The following is a 14,890-nucleotide window of genomic DNA, read 5'->3' on the forward strand; positions in this document are numbered from 1 at the left end:
TAGATAAACCATATCTGCAACTGAAATATTTTGGGTTGCAAGGATATATAATGATGATATTTCGCATTTTATCTGATCGTGGAGAGCTAGCTTACGTACGTTTAATTAGCAGCTAAATTGGTTGACAATGACAAACTAGTTGGGTTTGACCAACCACAACCAGAGTCGATTGGTCTATATGCACACACAGTACTCAGCTGGTCCAGCCCATCCAGACCTAAGCTCAGCCCTAAGCCCACTGATGTGGGCCCATCACTGGATTTCATTTTAGATAGGTATTGAGAATGTCATACATAATACCATATTACAATAACCTTATAAATGATGAGCATATATATGCATGTTTTTTCTACGATTATGCAAAAGAGACTTGTGAATTACTAGTTTACTAGGTTAGTGAATAGTGTGTTCCTCCTAAAATAAGGTTGAAAAAAAAGAGACCGACAGAGAAATCTTGATGCTGTCACTAAATCCTATTTAAAGTGTATTTCATGTGTAATATTTATAGGCATTAGGATTCACAAATCTAGATCCGGGTTATGTGTAGTAAGTTATCACCACGACCCATAGTGTATTAGTGTTTTTTCTTTTATTCAGTAACGACTTCAACACCGCGGCACCACATCATTGGTGCATCTCGTCACTAACTTTTCGCTTATGTTTATTCTTATAAGTCAAAATTTAAATTTTTTATCTTAAATTTAGAGTTGATTTTGAAGTTTTTTTTATCGTAGTTTACTTCCCAACCTTGATATTTTACATTGCTAAGAATACGTATATAAAAATTTTACTCACAAATCATTTTTCGTTTGTAAATATGTCGTTTTTATTAATTTTCAAATAAGGCAAAAGATGTGCACGTCGAGCTCGTGGCGATGAAAAAGTTGTCTCATAATTAGAACATTAGTGGTCATGTAGCTCTTGGATATTTGCTGGATAGCAAGCAGGGGGGCCTTGATCGTAGAAGCACAAAAATAGGAAATTAGTGCTTTTGCAGTGGTAAACTCATGCATAATTTACTAATTAGAACCAAAACTAGAACCAAGGGCATCTTAAGAAAAAAAAAACCTAAAATTAAGAGAGGGGGGAGGGGGGGGGGGGGTAGAGCCTACCTAGAGATCGAGTACGCAAGGGCATGTGGGGCCCGGCCGGTCAAAAGCCAGCCTTGTCTGAAAACAACAAGACAATGAAGCCATGCAGGTTTCAGTTTCACAGCAGCAAAACAAGATACAGAGAAGAGGCTACGAAGAGGTTATCAATCACCATGCATATATAAACCCTACTAAGCTATATAGAGATTCATGGCTTGTTTAGTTTGTAAAATTTTTTAAAAAAAAAATTCAGAGAAGGGATCAGATGAATTAGCCTGTCACATTTCTCAGGCTATTAGACAACGTATATTTTTAAAATGTTTATATATATAATTTGATAAATTTTCTCATATTTCTGGGTTAGACTAACAAGTTAATTCATCTTTTATATTATAAAATAAATATCATAAAAACAAGATGATCTTTTATATATAGTTAGATGCACGATAGATTGGCCATTGCAAAAGCTGAAACAACCGCCCTCTCATGCATGCATGCATCGATCGTCGTCTACCTCTGGCCTCTGCAGGCTGGCAAACACTACCCACTACTATACATTGTGTCATCGCCATGGCATCAACTCATCGATGTATGCTAGCTGGACCACTTCTGCAAAGGGTCGGTCGTTTCACGTCCGCTCGATCTTTTCGTTTCTGATTATGTTTATACGTTAAAATATAAATTTTTAACTTTATATTTAAAATTAATTTTAAAAACATGTATATAAAAATTTTATTTATAAATTATTTTTTATGTATGTACACGCAGTTTGGCTCGATTACCCACGTCGTGGGCAGCCAGCCGAGAACCGGTTCATCCAAACCCCCATCCATTTCTCTGGACTCTCTGGTCGAGTACTTGTATACTAGCACGATTCGCCATTAATTAGCTGGAAGAAAACTGATGGATGGATCGACGGCCATCCATCGCTACGTGCTCGATCGATTGATCGGTGGCGTTGTGCGGGGCCACTCCGGCCGGGGATATCGCGGAGGATGCGCGTGCTGCCCTAGTGGCTACCCCGTGGGCCCAGGGATGACCCTGCACCGGACCCACCTACGGCTGATCATATCAAAATCGGAAGATTTTATTTGGTTTGTTTTCACTCCAACAGATTTACGCAACTTGGATTCCTCTCTCTGAATCTGTTGCCATGGACAGCCAGAGGATTGAGAGCTCGCTCACAATCGTTTCGGTATTGAAATGAGTTTTAGTTCCATCATTTCTTTTATACCTCGAGATATCGGTATCTCGAGGTACCAAATTATTTTGATCGTAGGATCTAACAGTGCATATCCTACTTAGCTAGATCCAATAGTGAGAAATGATCTGGTATCTCGAGATAGCGGTCCCTCGAGGTACAGAAGGAAGGACGAGAGTAAAACTCTATTGAAATACTTCCTAGTGACATAGGGATCTAATGACATATGAGATTTACATGTTAATTAGCAGTGTTGTAAAAGTAGCACCATAGAGAGGATCTCAATCCATTGTCTCGTGAATCTTGATTAGAGGTTTGCCTCCTAAAATTTTCGTTGTTTCTCTCTGTTTTGCATAACAGGTCGAATATAATCTACTATTTAAGAAGCGGAGGCGGACACACAATCACCTTCTTTAGAGAACTAAGAACTACCGTCCTTAAAAAAATGGAGAACCTGTGGTTAATGAAAAACGATCAGATCCCGTGCTTTGTACCTAATGTGCACACTTAACTTATACTCAATCTCACATGTTGATCTGCTGCAATACACAACTAAAATTAAACATGACAAAATTTTATAGTTTATCTTTATCATAAACTTAAAAGCCCAACAAAATAGTACAAAGAAGTCTCACACCTACGTGAGGGTAACTGGGTAAGTATGCTAACTAGAAGGATGCCACTTAGAATTAAATGTCTAAGTGAAGGAGAGAAGTGAGAAGAAAAAGAGTTGAGTGGGCTACTAAATATTAGCCGGTTTCACTTGACCTGTAAGAAAATAAGATCCACCACCAACGCATGTGACAGTTTTTTCAATATGTGCTATTAAAAATATATTCTTAAAATATGTCTATTGTCTATTATACCAATAGCTAACTATTATACTGGTATAGTATACATCTAGCTAGTAGTTAACTATACTATTAAACTTGTTATAGGCAAACAAAGTAGAATGGTTACAAATCCAACCGACAGTACTATAGACACTATAGATGAGTTTCGGCTACCACCTTTCAGCACTATCTTTTCACTTTTACTTGCTTATAAGTTAAATTTAAATTTTTATCTTAAATTTAAGAATAGATTTTGAGGGTTTTTTATCGTATTTTATTTTTAACCTTAAATTTTATGTTACTAAGAACATGTATATAAAAATATTTATAAATTATTATTTATTTATAAATATATTGTATGACATCACACCCATCGTTCCTTTGGACAAACCGACTATAATCCGATGCCACCAAACATGTCAATGACCCTATCCCTAAAACCTGCGTTGTCGATTAGATCATTCGGCAACCCTCCAGATAAGCCCATTTAGGCCAAATTCATCTATCACCTCATAAACACAATATTGAAGCAGAGACACAAGTTAACAAATAAACAGAACAAGCAAGACCAAGACCAAGTGGCATCATAAATTCCGACCGTTTTTCTGGTAAATTAATTTTGACTACAATGTGATCAAATTTACTGTTTCAATTTTGAATTTGTGAAAAGGAACATTTGAAATGCTACTACATCTTGCAAATCGATTTTGAGTCGCGTCAAGACGTCAAAGTTCATCAGTAAAGTACTGATGAGGCTACATGTGCATCGGAATTAATGCCGATGATCCAATCGGTGATGACGTAACTTTACAGTTTTGTCGGGTCTTTCTAGTCACCATCTTGTTTCGGTGCCATGACCGGCTTGCAAAACCTGCAAAGGTAATTGATGGACTGATCGATTGATCGATTTTGTTTGTATGGATTTTCACACTGACGCTATTGATTTTAAGAAGCATGCGCAATGTTTACTAGTGTACTCCCTCTGTCAAAAAAAACTAATTCTTCGGTTTTTGTGCCCAGCGTTTGACCATCCGTCTTATTTGAAATTTTTTTAAAAAATTAGAAAAAAAATTAGTCACACGTAGAGTACTATTTATAATTTATCATCTAATAAAAAATATCAATCGCAAAATTTTTTTAAATAAGACAAAGAGTCAAAGATTATAGGTAAAAAGTAAATTGGTTTATTTTGGAACGGAGGGAGTATATTCATAGGGGAGGCTGTATTCATCTTTTGCTGAGTATTCAATCCGTTTCATATTATAAGAATCTTTAGTATTATCTAGATTTATTTATGTTAAATTATTAATATATATATATAATTATATATATAATATACATGGATGAATCTAGACAAATCAAAAAATTTATAATATCTAATTAAAAATAAAAAAATTTTATTTTTGTAACTATTTAATGTTATAATACTCACTCCGTTACAAAATAACTTTATTTTTTACTCATCACACACCTAATAATATAAAAGCTAAAAAACATGTATTTCACTTTATCAAATATCAATAGATTATCCCTTACTTTATGCATTTCTGATATATTTATTCCCGCATTCACAAACTCCAATGTAATGATTACTCAAAATATATTTATTTTGAGACAAACTGACTAAAAATAACCGTATTTTGAGACGAATGCAGTAGTATATTAACCACCACAAAGGATAAGATCTACTTCCAACAAAAATATGAGATGATAAATTTTTATATAAAAATATTTTAGAACAACACACTAAAAACTAATAAAATTACTCACCCTAAATTAAAAAAAAAATCGTTCTTGCATGCATTGGGCACCGAGATGCCTGAGCCGAACGACGACCAGGTCAGAGGGATATAATAGAGCCTCTCCATGGGGGCCCCGGACAGTTGTGACGTGTCACGCCTCAGCGCCGTCTGATCAGGTCACACGATCAACAGATGCATGCTCAGCCGTACGTACAAACAAACAAGCCAGAGAATATATGTACGGATCGTGCTGTCTCTTCAGCTGCCCGGATCGTTTTCTCATTTTCTCATCGATCGATGGACAAGCTAGCACAGCTAGTATTCGTACTACACCATTTTACTCCAAATAATCTACCCCAGTTAAGCTATATACTACAGTTGTATGAATTTTTTGTTGTCATGTAATAAGTGGAATTAATCTGGAGCGTTTGTACTTTTACCATTGGCTCGATCTATAATCTATTTTGCATAATGTCGTTCGAATGATATTCTGGTGCTACTTTTATATTTTTATAGTGGTTTGTAATAATAATTTAAACCAGTAACAATTTTGCTCGAATTAACTTAGCCCTTGCAAAAGATGAATTCATATGTATTCCAAGCATGTGAAATTTGGATCTCTGTTTGACCCAACCAAAATATAGACAAGGGTTATTTGGTTGGGCGGCCAGAAACTTATCTTAGCATTTGGCTATGTACATCCTTTTCGGATGTAGAGGCTAGGTGTTTAATCCATTATTAAAAAAATGATCTTAGTATGCCACAACTTAAGTTAGAAAGTTTGACGAGTTAGATGTACATTTGATTATCTATATACTTATCATTGAGGTAGCCTGGTTGACAAGAGTGAGAGATGTTGAGGAGAACTAATTAACATGGTGCAATATGGTACTAGAGACATCAAAGTCGATTATTAACTAGGAGTAATGCACAAGTATGTGAATACACACACACAACTCGGTCCCTACCATTATAGTTAAATGTCTAATGTCGTTGACTTTTTTATTCACGTTTAACTATTCGTCTTATTAAAAAATTTACATAATCATTAATTATTTTTATATCATTTTATTCATTGTTAAATATACTTTTATGCACATATATAATTTTACATATTTTACAAAAAGAATTAAACAAGACAAATAGTTAAACGTGTATAAAAAGTCAACGACGTCAAACATAGAATGACGGAGATAAAAAATGTCGTGATTTGCGAACCAACATGTGGGGGAAGATCGAGCATGTGGTATAATTAATTACTAACATAATTTGACAGCTCATATATATTTAAGCATTGGTTGCTTCTTTTTAAGGGGAGCTAAGCTGGGGCCAATCACCTATGGTTTTTCTACGTGGAATATATGTCTCTCGATCCATGCATGCACGCAGTTCTTCGTCCTAACTCCTAGGCACGCATGCATGCCATATTTTTAATCACTTCCATCACCTCACATCAAGATCCAACAAAGAGGAGGCAATCATGCATGAGACTGTATATAATAGCCATGGATCATATATGGATGGACCATTTAGGCATTTAATTAATTAATGTGCTCATAATTCAGCACAGGTGTAGCAAATGGTAATTATATATGTGTAACCACTTTTTACAAATTTACATGTTGCCTTTCTGAAAGCATGCCATGATTCGAGCAGCAGTACATGATTATGTGTGCATCTGATTTGATTCATTACCACTGTAGATTCCCTTATCGGTGGCATGCAGAAACATATACTCCCTCCATATTTTTTTATATGACGCCGTTGACTTTTAGGTCCACGTTTGACCATTCGTTTTATTAAAAAAATTATATAATTATTAAGTATTTTTTATAATATAATTTATTATTATAAAAACTTTAATTATGTATTATAATTTTGTATATTTAGATATAAATTTTGAATAAGACGAATGGTCAAACATGATTCTAAAAACCAATCGTGTCATACATAAAAATACGGAGAGAGTATTTGTGCCTGACGACGGCCTGGACCGCCTGGTTAGTGATGAGAAACAACTATCGGCGACGGGCCTATGACCATAACCGATGGCAACAATCTTTGATGGACCCTCACAAAAACCCGTGAGAGATATCCATTTATTCCTCTTTCCATTTCAAAATATAAGCATATATATGTTGTCACGCAATAAAATAGTTGTACACTATAGGGGTGATTTGGAAATAAAATATAATATGTCAATAAAACTTTTATAAACATGTTCTTAGTGATCTAAAACAAAGGTTGAAAAATAAACTACAATAAAAAACTCCAAAATCAACCCTAATTTAAGGTTGAAAATTTAATTTTAGTATATAAGTATAAGCAAAAATGAAAAGATGAGGTTGTATATTATTGAGATTTCGCACTTGAAAGTAGTGCTAGGGCGGTTGAGGGTATAATAATGGAGATTTTTGAATGATGTGTGGTAGATGGAAGAAATTTTGTACCGTACAAATGCTTATATTTTTTTATACAAATTAAGAATGATATAAGTGTTTATATTAAAAGTGGAGGGAGTAATTAATTTGCTATTTCTATCACATAGTTTTAAGTATAATCCTCTAGGCAGGCCCATTTCGAAAAGAAAATCCTCAGCTAGTGGTCAATATAATTAAAACATGTCACAAAATAAAAACACACTAAAATATTGCATGCTCGAGTAAGATTAATTTAAAAAATGAATACAAATATCGCACGCACAGGAAAACACAGACACAGAGAGAATCTGTCCGTGAGCTCCCTGCAAGTTACTGCCCAATACGCTCGTTCACCGGGGCCAACTTCTCCACGTTCTTGTTCTCTTGTGCTGTTGCCTCTTGTTCTCTAGCCAAAGCCCCATGCATGCATGCATCCGTCCTGCTCACCTGTATGTAGTACGCAGTACGTGCAGCAATTGCTGCAGGCATGCAGCTGCTGGGTACGTGCAGCAGCTCACTGCAGCCAATGCATTACCATCACACAGACACACACACATAGCCTTGTGCAATGCAATGCATATATAGTAGAGCCTGTTTAGTTCCTATTTTTTTTTAAAAAAACATCATATCGAATTTTTGAACACATAAATAAAGCATTAAACATAAATGAACCAAAAAACTAATTACATAGTTATGAAAGAAATCCTAAGACGAATCTTTTGAGCCTAATTAGCCCATGATTAGCCATAAGAGCTACAGTAACCAACATGTGCTAATGATAAATTAATTAGGCTCAAAAGATTCGTCTCGCGGTTTCTAGGCTAGCCATGAAATTCGTTTTTCATTCTTGTCCGAAAACCCCTTCCGACATCCGGTCAAACATTTGATGTGACATTTCTTCCAAAAATTTTCTCAATCTAGGGGGTGTTTGTTTAGCCCCTATCACATCGGATGTTTGGATACTTATTATAAATAGTAAACGTAGTCTATTAATAAAACCCATCCATAATCTTGAACTAATTCACGAGACGAATCTAATAAGCTTAATTAATCCATGATTAGCCTATGTGATGCTACAGTAAATATTTGCTAATTATGGATTAATTAGAATAAAAAAATTTGTCTCATGGATTAACTCTTATTTATAAAATTAGTTATTTTATTAGTCTATGTTTAATACTTCAAATTAATATCGAAAGATCTGATGTGACGTAGGGCTAAATTTTTTAGCCCCATCTAAACAACCCCTAAACACCACCTAGGATTCTGTGTTGGATATCCATATCTAACTGCAGATATATCCACAGTACAGGGTAGCCCTGTACATACAATCTATCACTGCATGCATGGATGCATACACACATACATACATCATCATATATATATATATAATTTATAGAAAATAATTTATGAATAAAACTTTTATGTACGTGATTATTGCAAGCTAAAAGCCAATGCTGAAAATCAACTATGATAAAAAAAATTTTAAAATCAATCTTAAATCTAAAGTTAAAAATTTAAATTTTGGCTTATAAGCATGCAAAAACCAAAAGATGTGTGGTACGTATATACACCAAGCCAACTCCATCAGAATGCAAGCATATATGCAAATGCAAGTGCACGGCAGATCGACGAGCTAGGCATGGTATCTGTAGCAGCGTACTGCGGCAAGTGCATGCATGCAGATGCAACGCGATGGTCATATTGTGCAGAGGCCAGTATACTCCTACTACTAGATAGCTACCAGGTCAGCATATGCATATGCGCTGCACGATGATGCACAGAGTACACTGACGATCGAGACGCAGGCCGTGTAACGCACTGACAAGATTCCATGGGCTAGCTGCTGATGCTGATGCTACTAGTACTATCCACAGTGAGGCTGGCATTTCATGTGGCAATCTACTGTCCATGCTGGCAGGCAGACTAGCTGCTGCTGCTCCGTACTCTTGCTTTGCCGCAGCTACCGGCTCGATCAGTGGTCTACTAATGCCAACAGACGTGGTTTTGTAGTCTTGTGTGAAATTATAGAGGCTTCAGGTTATTTTTTACATTTTACTAGCACTTTTAGAAAAGTTATTTTATTAATAGATTGGTTTTTTATAAAAAAACTTCAATCAAAAATGAATATTTTTCTCACGCTTCGGCGCCATGGTAAATAGAAGAAAGTTTGTGTACATAGGTTTCCAAATTTTCTGGGTCTCTTGTTGGGCTAGATCGACGTTATTGTTACTACTTCCATAGCACAAAGGCTTATGAAAGTTCCACGGGCACGCGCGTACGTATATCCCCATTGCATGCATACACAAACTAATCAGGTTATCAGGTTTTGTTGCATTTGCATGCCCAAAACGGTCAAAAGTAGTGCGAAAAATCCACTCGCGTCTGATCGTTGCTGCGTGATCTGCAGTCCTGCATTTCTGCACGAACGTAAGAGCAAGCATGTTGTTGTGCGATCTCGTGACCTGTACAGGCTTTACTGTATATATACATAGGACTTCTCATATACTTCCTCCGTATCTAAATATTTGACGTCGTTAATTTTTTAAAACCTAAATATTTGACGCCGTTGATTTTTTAAACAAGTTTGACCGTTTGTCTTATTCAAAAAATTAAGTAATTATTAATTTTTTTCCTATCATCTGATTCATTGTTAAATATACCTTTATGTATACGTATAGTTTTACATATTTCCCAAAAGTTTTTGAGTAAGACGAATGGGTAAACTGTAACAGCCCGCCCTCTAGAACCGCGTAGCCCAGCCCAACCAACGGACAGGCCCACCTACATATACTACCCAGCTTACACTTTTATCCTCGTTTCGTGTAAGAGGGTTAACCCAGGAGTGATATGGTTGGTACTAAACATGTGCACATAGCTCGCATGAGCCTCATATGTCATATTGCGCTAGGATGTCACACAAACATATTTAAAAAAGTCAACGATGTCAAATACTTAGGGACGGAGAGGGTATAAATATCCGTTTTAGATATAATCTAATATTTAAATCTTATTTAAAATATAGGTACTTCTAACGGTATTCGTAATAGTAATTCTCTTGTTGCCAAGTACTTTCCGTTTGAAATTCTAACTATTTTAATTATTCCCAAATATCCTCCAACCCTGTATATTATTTATTAAGGGACACCATAGTTTGTTTTTAACCTTAATTTATACTAAACATAATCAAGAATACTCATATTTAGGGCTAATATCTGCATCGATCACCTCCTGCAGCTCATCACTGCATACAAAGGGATATGCAGGGTTTACAATCCTGCGGGTAACCGCGGTAACTGAAGGGTCCGCGGGGGCACGGCTTCGGTAAGCCACGGTAACCATATTTAAATTTGAGAAGAATTTAAAAATTTTAAGGAAATTTAATGGAAAAAATATACTACTATGTTGTATAGGTTGATATAGTGTGTAGTTTTGTCAAAGAAATTCATGAAAAAAATGTATTTTTGGCATAATTAAAAATTAAAAACGAGAATTTCGGGAAACAAAATTAAAAAATAGCCTATTGCAAATAATATATATTTTATAGAAAGATGGTTAAGAATATTTTGTTGTTGAGTCATTATTAATTTGCACTAGAGACTATGGTACATAATATTGAAATACAAATATACAACGATAGATATATGGAAAAATATGTATGGAGAAAAATTACATGTGCATGTTAGTAATAATGGGTAGTAGGTGTAGTTGTGACGCAACAATCAAAATGAAGTTGTTATTAGTTGTTATTGGTGTGAATTATTTTGTAAAGGGTGACATAACGGTGTATGTTTCTATGTTGCAATATCAAGAATTTAGAAAAAGGTCATGTAAAAATTTTCTTGTTTTCCCAAAAACATGTTCTATTTTCCTATTTTTCCTATGTCACAACTCACAAATATAGTCACAAAATATTTTTCTATTTTTCATGTATTTTAAAGATTTTTTAATGTTATTTTTGCATTTGACATCATACCCGCGGCCTCCTCGTGTTAACCATAGTTTCGGCTGTAAAAACCGCACGAAAACCACGGTTTCCGTTGTTCTCATCCGTTGTTTCAACAAGTACTTACTGCGGTTACCGCGTGAAACTGCGCGGTAACCGTGCAAAACCGTGTGGCAAACGCGTTTATCGTGCAGTTTTGAATTCAACTTTTTTGTTTTTAAATTCGGTGCGATTTTTGCCGTTACCTTACGGAATCCACGGGAGCGCGGCGCCGCGTTTTCCGCGGGAGGAACGGTGAGGGGAACCCTGGGTATATGTATAGCGTTGCTGCAGGAAGCTAGCTTGTCTTTATGCATGGCACGAGGGCCGAGGCGAATACACGAATACGTGCATTGAGATCGATCCATCTGGCAGAAAAAATGTCTTCGGTATAAAAAAAGGGGTGAATTAAACAAAATCCGATCATATATACCTGCCATGCATGAAAAACATCAAAGAAAGTTAGGGAGAAAAAAAAAGATTTGCTAAATCACATTAATATTCGACAAAAAAAACAATAGTAAGATGTTGTAGATTCCTAACCTTTGGATTTGCTTTTTGTGATCGTGCTCCAACAACCCTAGCTCATCCTTTTCTTAAGTCGGCGACAATATTGATATTGATAGTAGAGTTTAGCTAGATTTTAGATTAAAAGTGGTGTAAGTGAGAGTGCGAGTAAGTGGGAGTTTTTTGGGCTTAGAGGGATGGCTGTGGTAGGCGAGGGATGACCGTAGAAGCCGATAGCCCGATGGTGGGCAAATCGAGAGACATCCCAACGGATTGGAGGCCGTTGGGATCTATGGACTTTGTTAAGTTCTTATCACATCGGATGTTTGGACGTTAATTAGGAGTATTAAATATTAATCGATAACAAAACTAATTGTATAAATAAAGGCTATTTCATTAGACAAATTTTTAAGCCTAATTAATCCACGGTCAGCAAATGTTTATTGTAGCATCACATTCGCTAATTTAGACTAATTAAACTCAATAGATTGTCTCGCGAAATAGTCGAGAATATGTGATGAATTTTATTAATAGTCTATATTTAATATTTCTAATTAGTATCCAAATATGCGATGTGGCATGGACTTAAAAAATTAGAGGATCCAAACAGCCCCTCAGTCGCGACACCGCGACCGAAGCCGTGGGATCTATAGTGGACGGTGAGCCGGTGTAAACGTCATGGGCATTGAAACCCTAACCAAGCAACGGTTACGAGAGAAAAAGTCACCGGAGATGAAGAAGCAAACAAGACTAGACAGTAGAGAGACTAGAGAGGAGGAACAGGCCTACTGAGGGCTGGGGTGTAGCTGTGTAGGATTGAGGAGGAGGTCAAAAGCAGCGGCATCTAGGGGTGTTTGTTTTAAGGGTTAAAAGTCTCTAGTTATATCGGATGTTTCGACACTTGTATAATAGTAAACATATGTTATTAATAAAACTCATCTATAATTTTGGACTAATTTACGAGACGAATCTAATGAGCATAATTAATCTATGATTAGCATATGTGATGTTACTGTAAACATTTGCTAATTATGGATTAATTAAGCTCAAAAAATTCGTCTCGTGGATTAGCTCTCATTTATGAAATTAGTTTTTTTATTAGTCTGTATTTAATACTTCAAATTAATGTTCAAACATCCGATATGACATGAGACTAAAAAATTTAACCCCATCTAAACGATTCGTAGCTTACTAGCTAGGCGATGAGGAAGATAGAGAAGTGACGAGATCTAGTGGCTGTAGCAAACAAATCTTAAAATGATCCATCGGTTAATTGAGAATATATTATGTATTGCTTGGAGGGGCTTTTCTAGGTGAATTATTCTCTTCGTATCGTAATATAATGTGTTTTGTCATTCAAATTTGTTCTAGGATATAAGAAATTTTGTCATCCCGAGATAATACTCTACTTTATTTTTAATCGGTCAATTTTTACACAACATTATTCTTTATCTACTACCATTTTATCCCACATTAATCAGTTCTTATTTCTCCATCTGCCATCCTTTTTTGACATAATTTGTACTGTTGACATGTTCTTAATCGTTTTTTAAAAAATATATATAATTCCTTATATCATGGGTGGCAGGGAGTAATACTAGTCTTCACCGATGAATAGATCCGTACATGCAAGACTTTGGAATCTCTTCTTCTCATATACATATATATTTACCTTTTTGCATTTTAATTTGCAGACAAAGTGGCAGTACAAGCTCTCATCAGTCAGCAACTGCACTGTTAATCCTACTACTACTACTGGACGAGGCCTTCCAAAAAAAATTTCGCCCAAAAACATCACATCAAATCTTTAGACACATAAATAGAGTATTAAACATAGATTAATTGAAAAACTAATTGCACAGTTATGTAAAAAATCGTGGGACGAATCTTTTGAGCCTAATTATTATATGATTAGCCATAGGTGCTACAGTAATCAATATGCGTTAATGACGGATTAATTAGGCTCAGAAGATTCGTCTTGCAGTTTCCACGTCACCCGTGAAATTCATTTTTTCATTTTTGTCCAAAAACCCCTTTCAACATCCGGTCAAACGTCTGATATAATACGTAAAAATTTTCATGACAAGTGTACCAATACAAGCTGCTGTTAGGTACAGCAGCAGCAGGGCTTGGAATCCCAAGGAGATGAAAGCTACTCCAACGACGAGATGGCCCCCTTGTTCTTCACATGAATTATTGATTGGCCTCTCTCCCCCCGCCCCCCTCTCTCTCTCTCTCTCTCTCTCTCTCTATATATATATATATATATATATATATATATATATATATCTCCTTGGTTATTTGGGCAAACGCATTTTCTGCAATTGCATTGTCTCTTTCTGACATGCATGTGCAAGCAAAGCAAAGCTAGCAGCAGCTCTTGTGATAGAAAAAAAATGGATCGATGGACATGGACGGCACGTACGGTTTGATGCATAATGCATGGGTGTAAGTGTAACGGAAGCGATTGAGAGAGAGGACGATAGATGACAGCCTCAGCTGATGGAGAGATGTCCTCAGATGGGGGAACTGTTGGCGAAAGTGTCGCATAGTATGATGTGTGTATTGCAAAGAAAAAGTTGGGAGAGGATGGATCTTTGGAAGATTCATAACATCGATCTCTTTTTTTTTGTACTGTTCTCATGCTTGCTTTTGATTGAATTCCTTGGGCGAAAACAAGTGGAGAAAATTACATTCCTTGAGGAAATCTTGTATGTATTCATTATCCATCGTTTAGTTTAACCATGAATTTGATTTGGATCTCGGGGCCTGTTTGGAGAGCTTAAGATTACAAGAAACAACCCGTGAGAAGCAGGGGCAAATCCAACATAGGGCGGCAGGGCTCGAGCCACCGCTACCCTCGTTAAAGTCATTGAAACCCCCACGAAGACCTCTCTAAAATTTTATGACAAAGATTAATAGAAAAGAGGGCTGAAACTCTATCTAAAGTATTCAGACCCTCTAATCTCGTTGACTAGATCCGCCACTGGTGAGAAGCTAGCTTATCAGAATTTAGAAAAGTTAGATTTTTCAGCTCCTGGCTTCTATAATTCCATAATTTTATATTCTCAGAAGTTAAGTATTGTTTAAGAGAGTTTTTGTACTTCTAGA

Source organism: Oryza brachyantha, chromosome 11, assembly GCF_000231095.2.
Source record: "Oryza brachyantha chromosome 11, ObraRS2, whole genome shotgun sequence".
In the NCBI taxonomy this organism is placed as follows: Eukaryota; Viridiplantae; Streptophyta; class Magnoliopsida; order Poales; family Poaceae; genus Oryza; species Oryza brachyantha.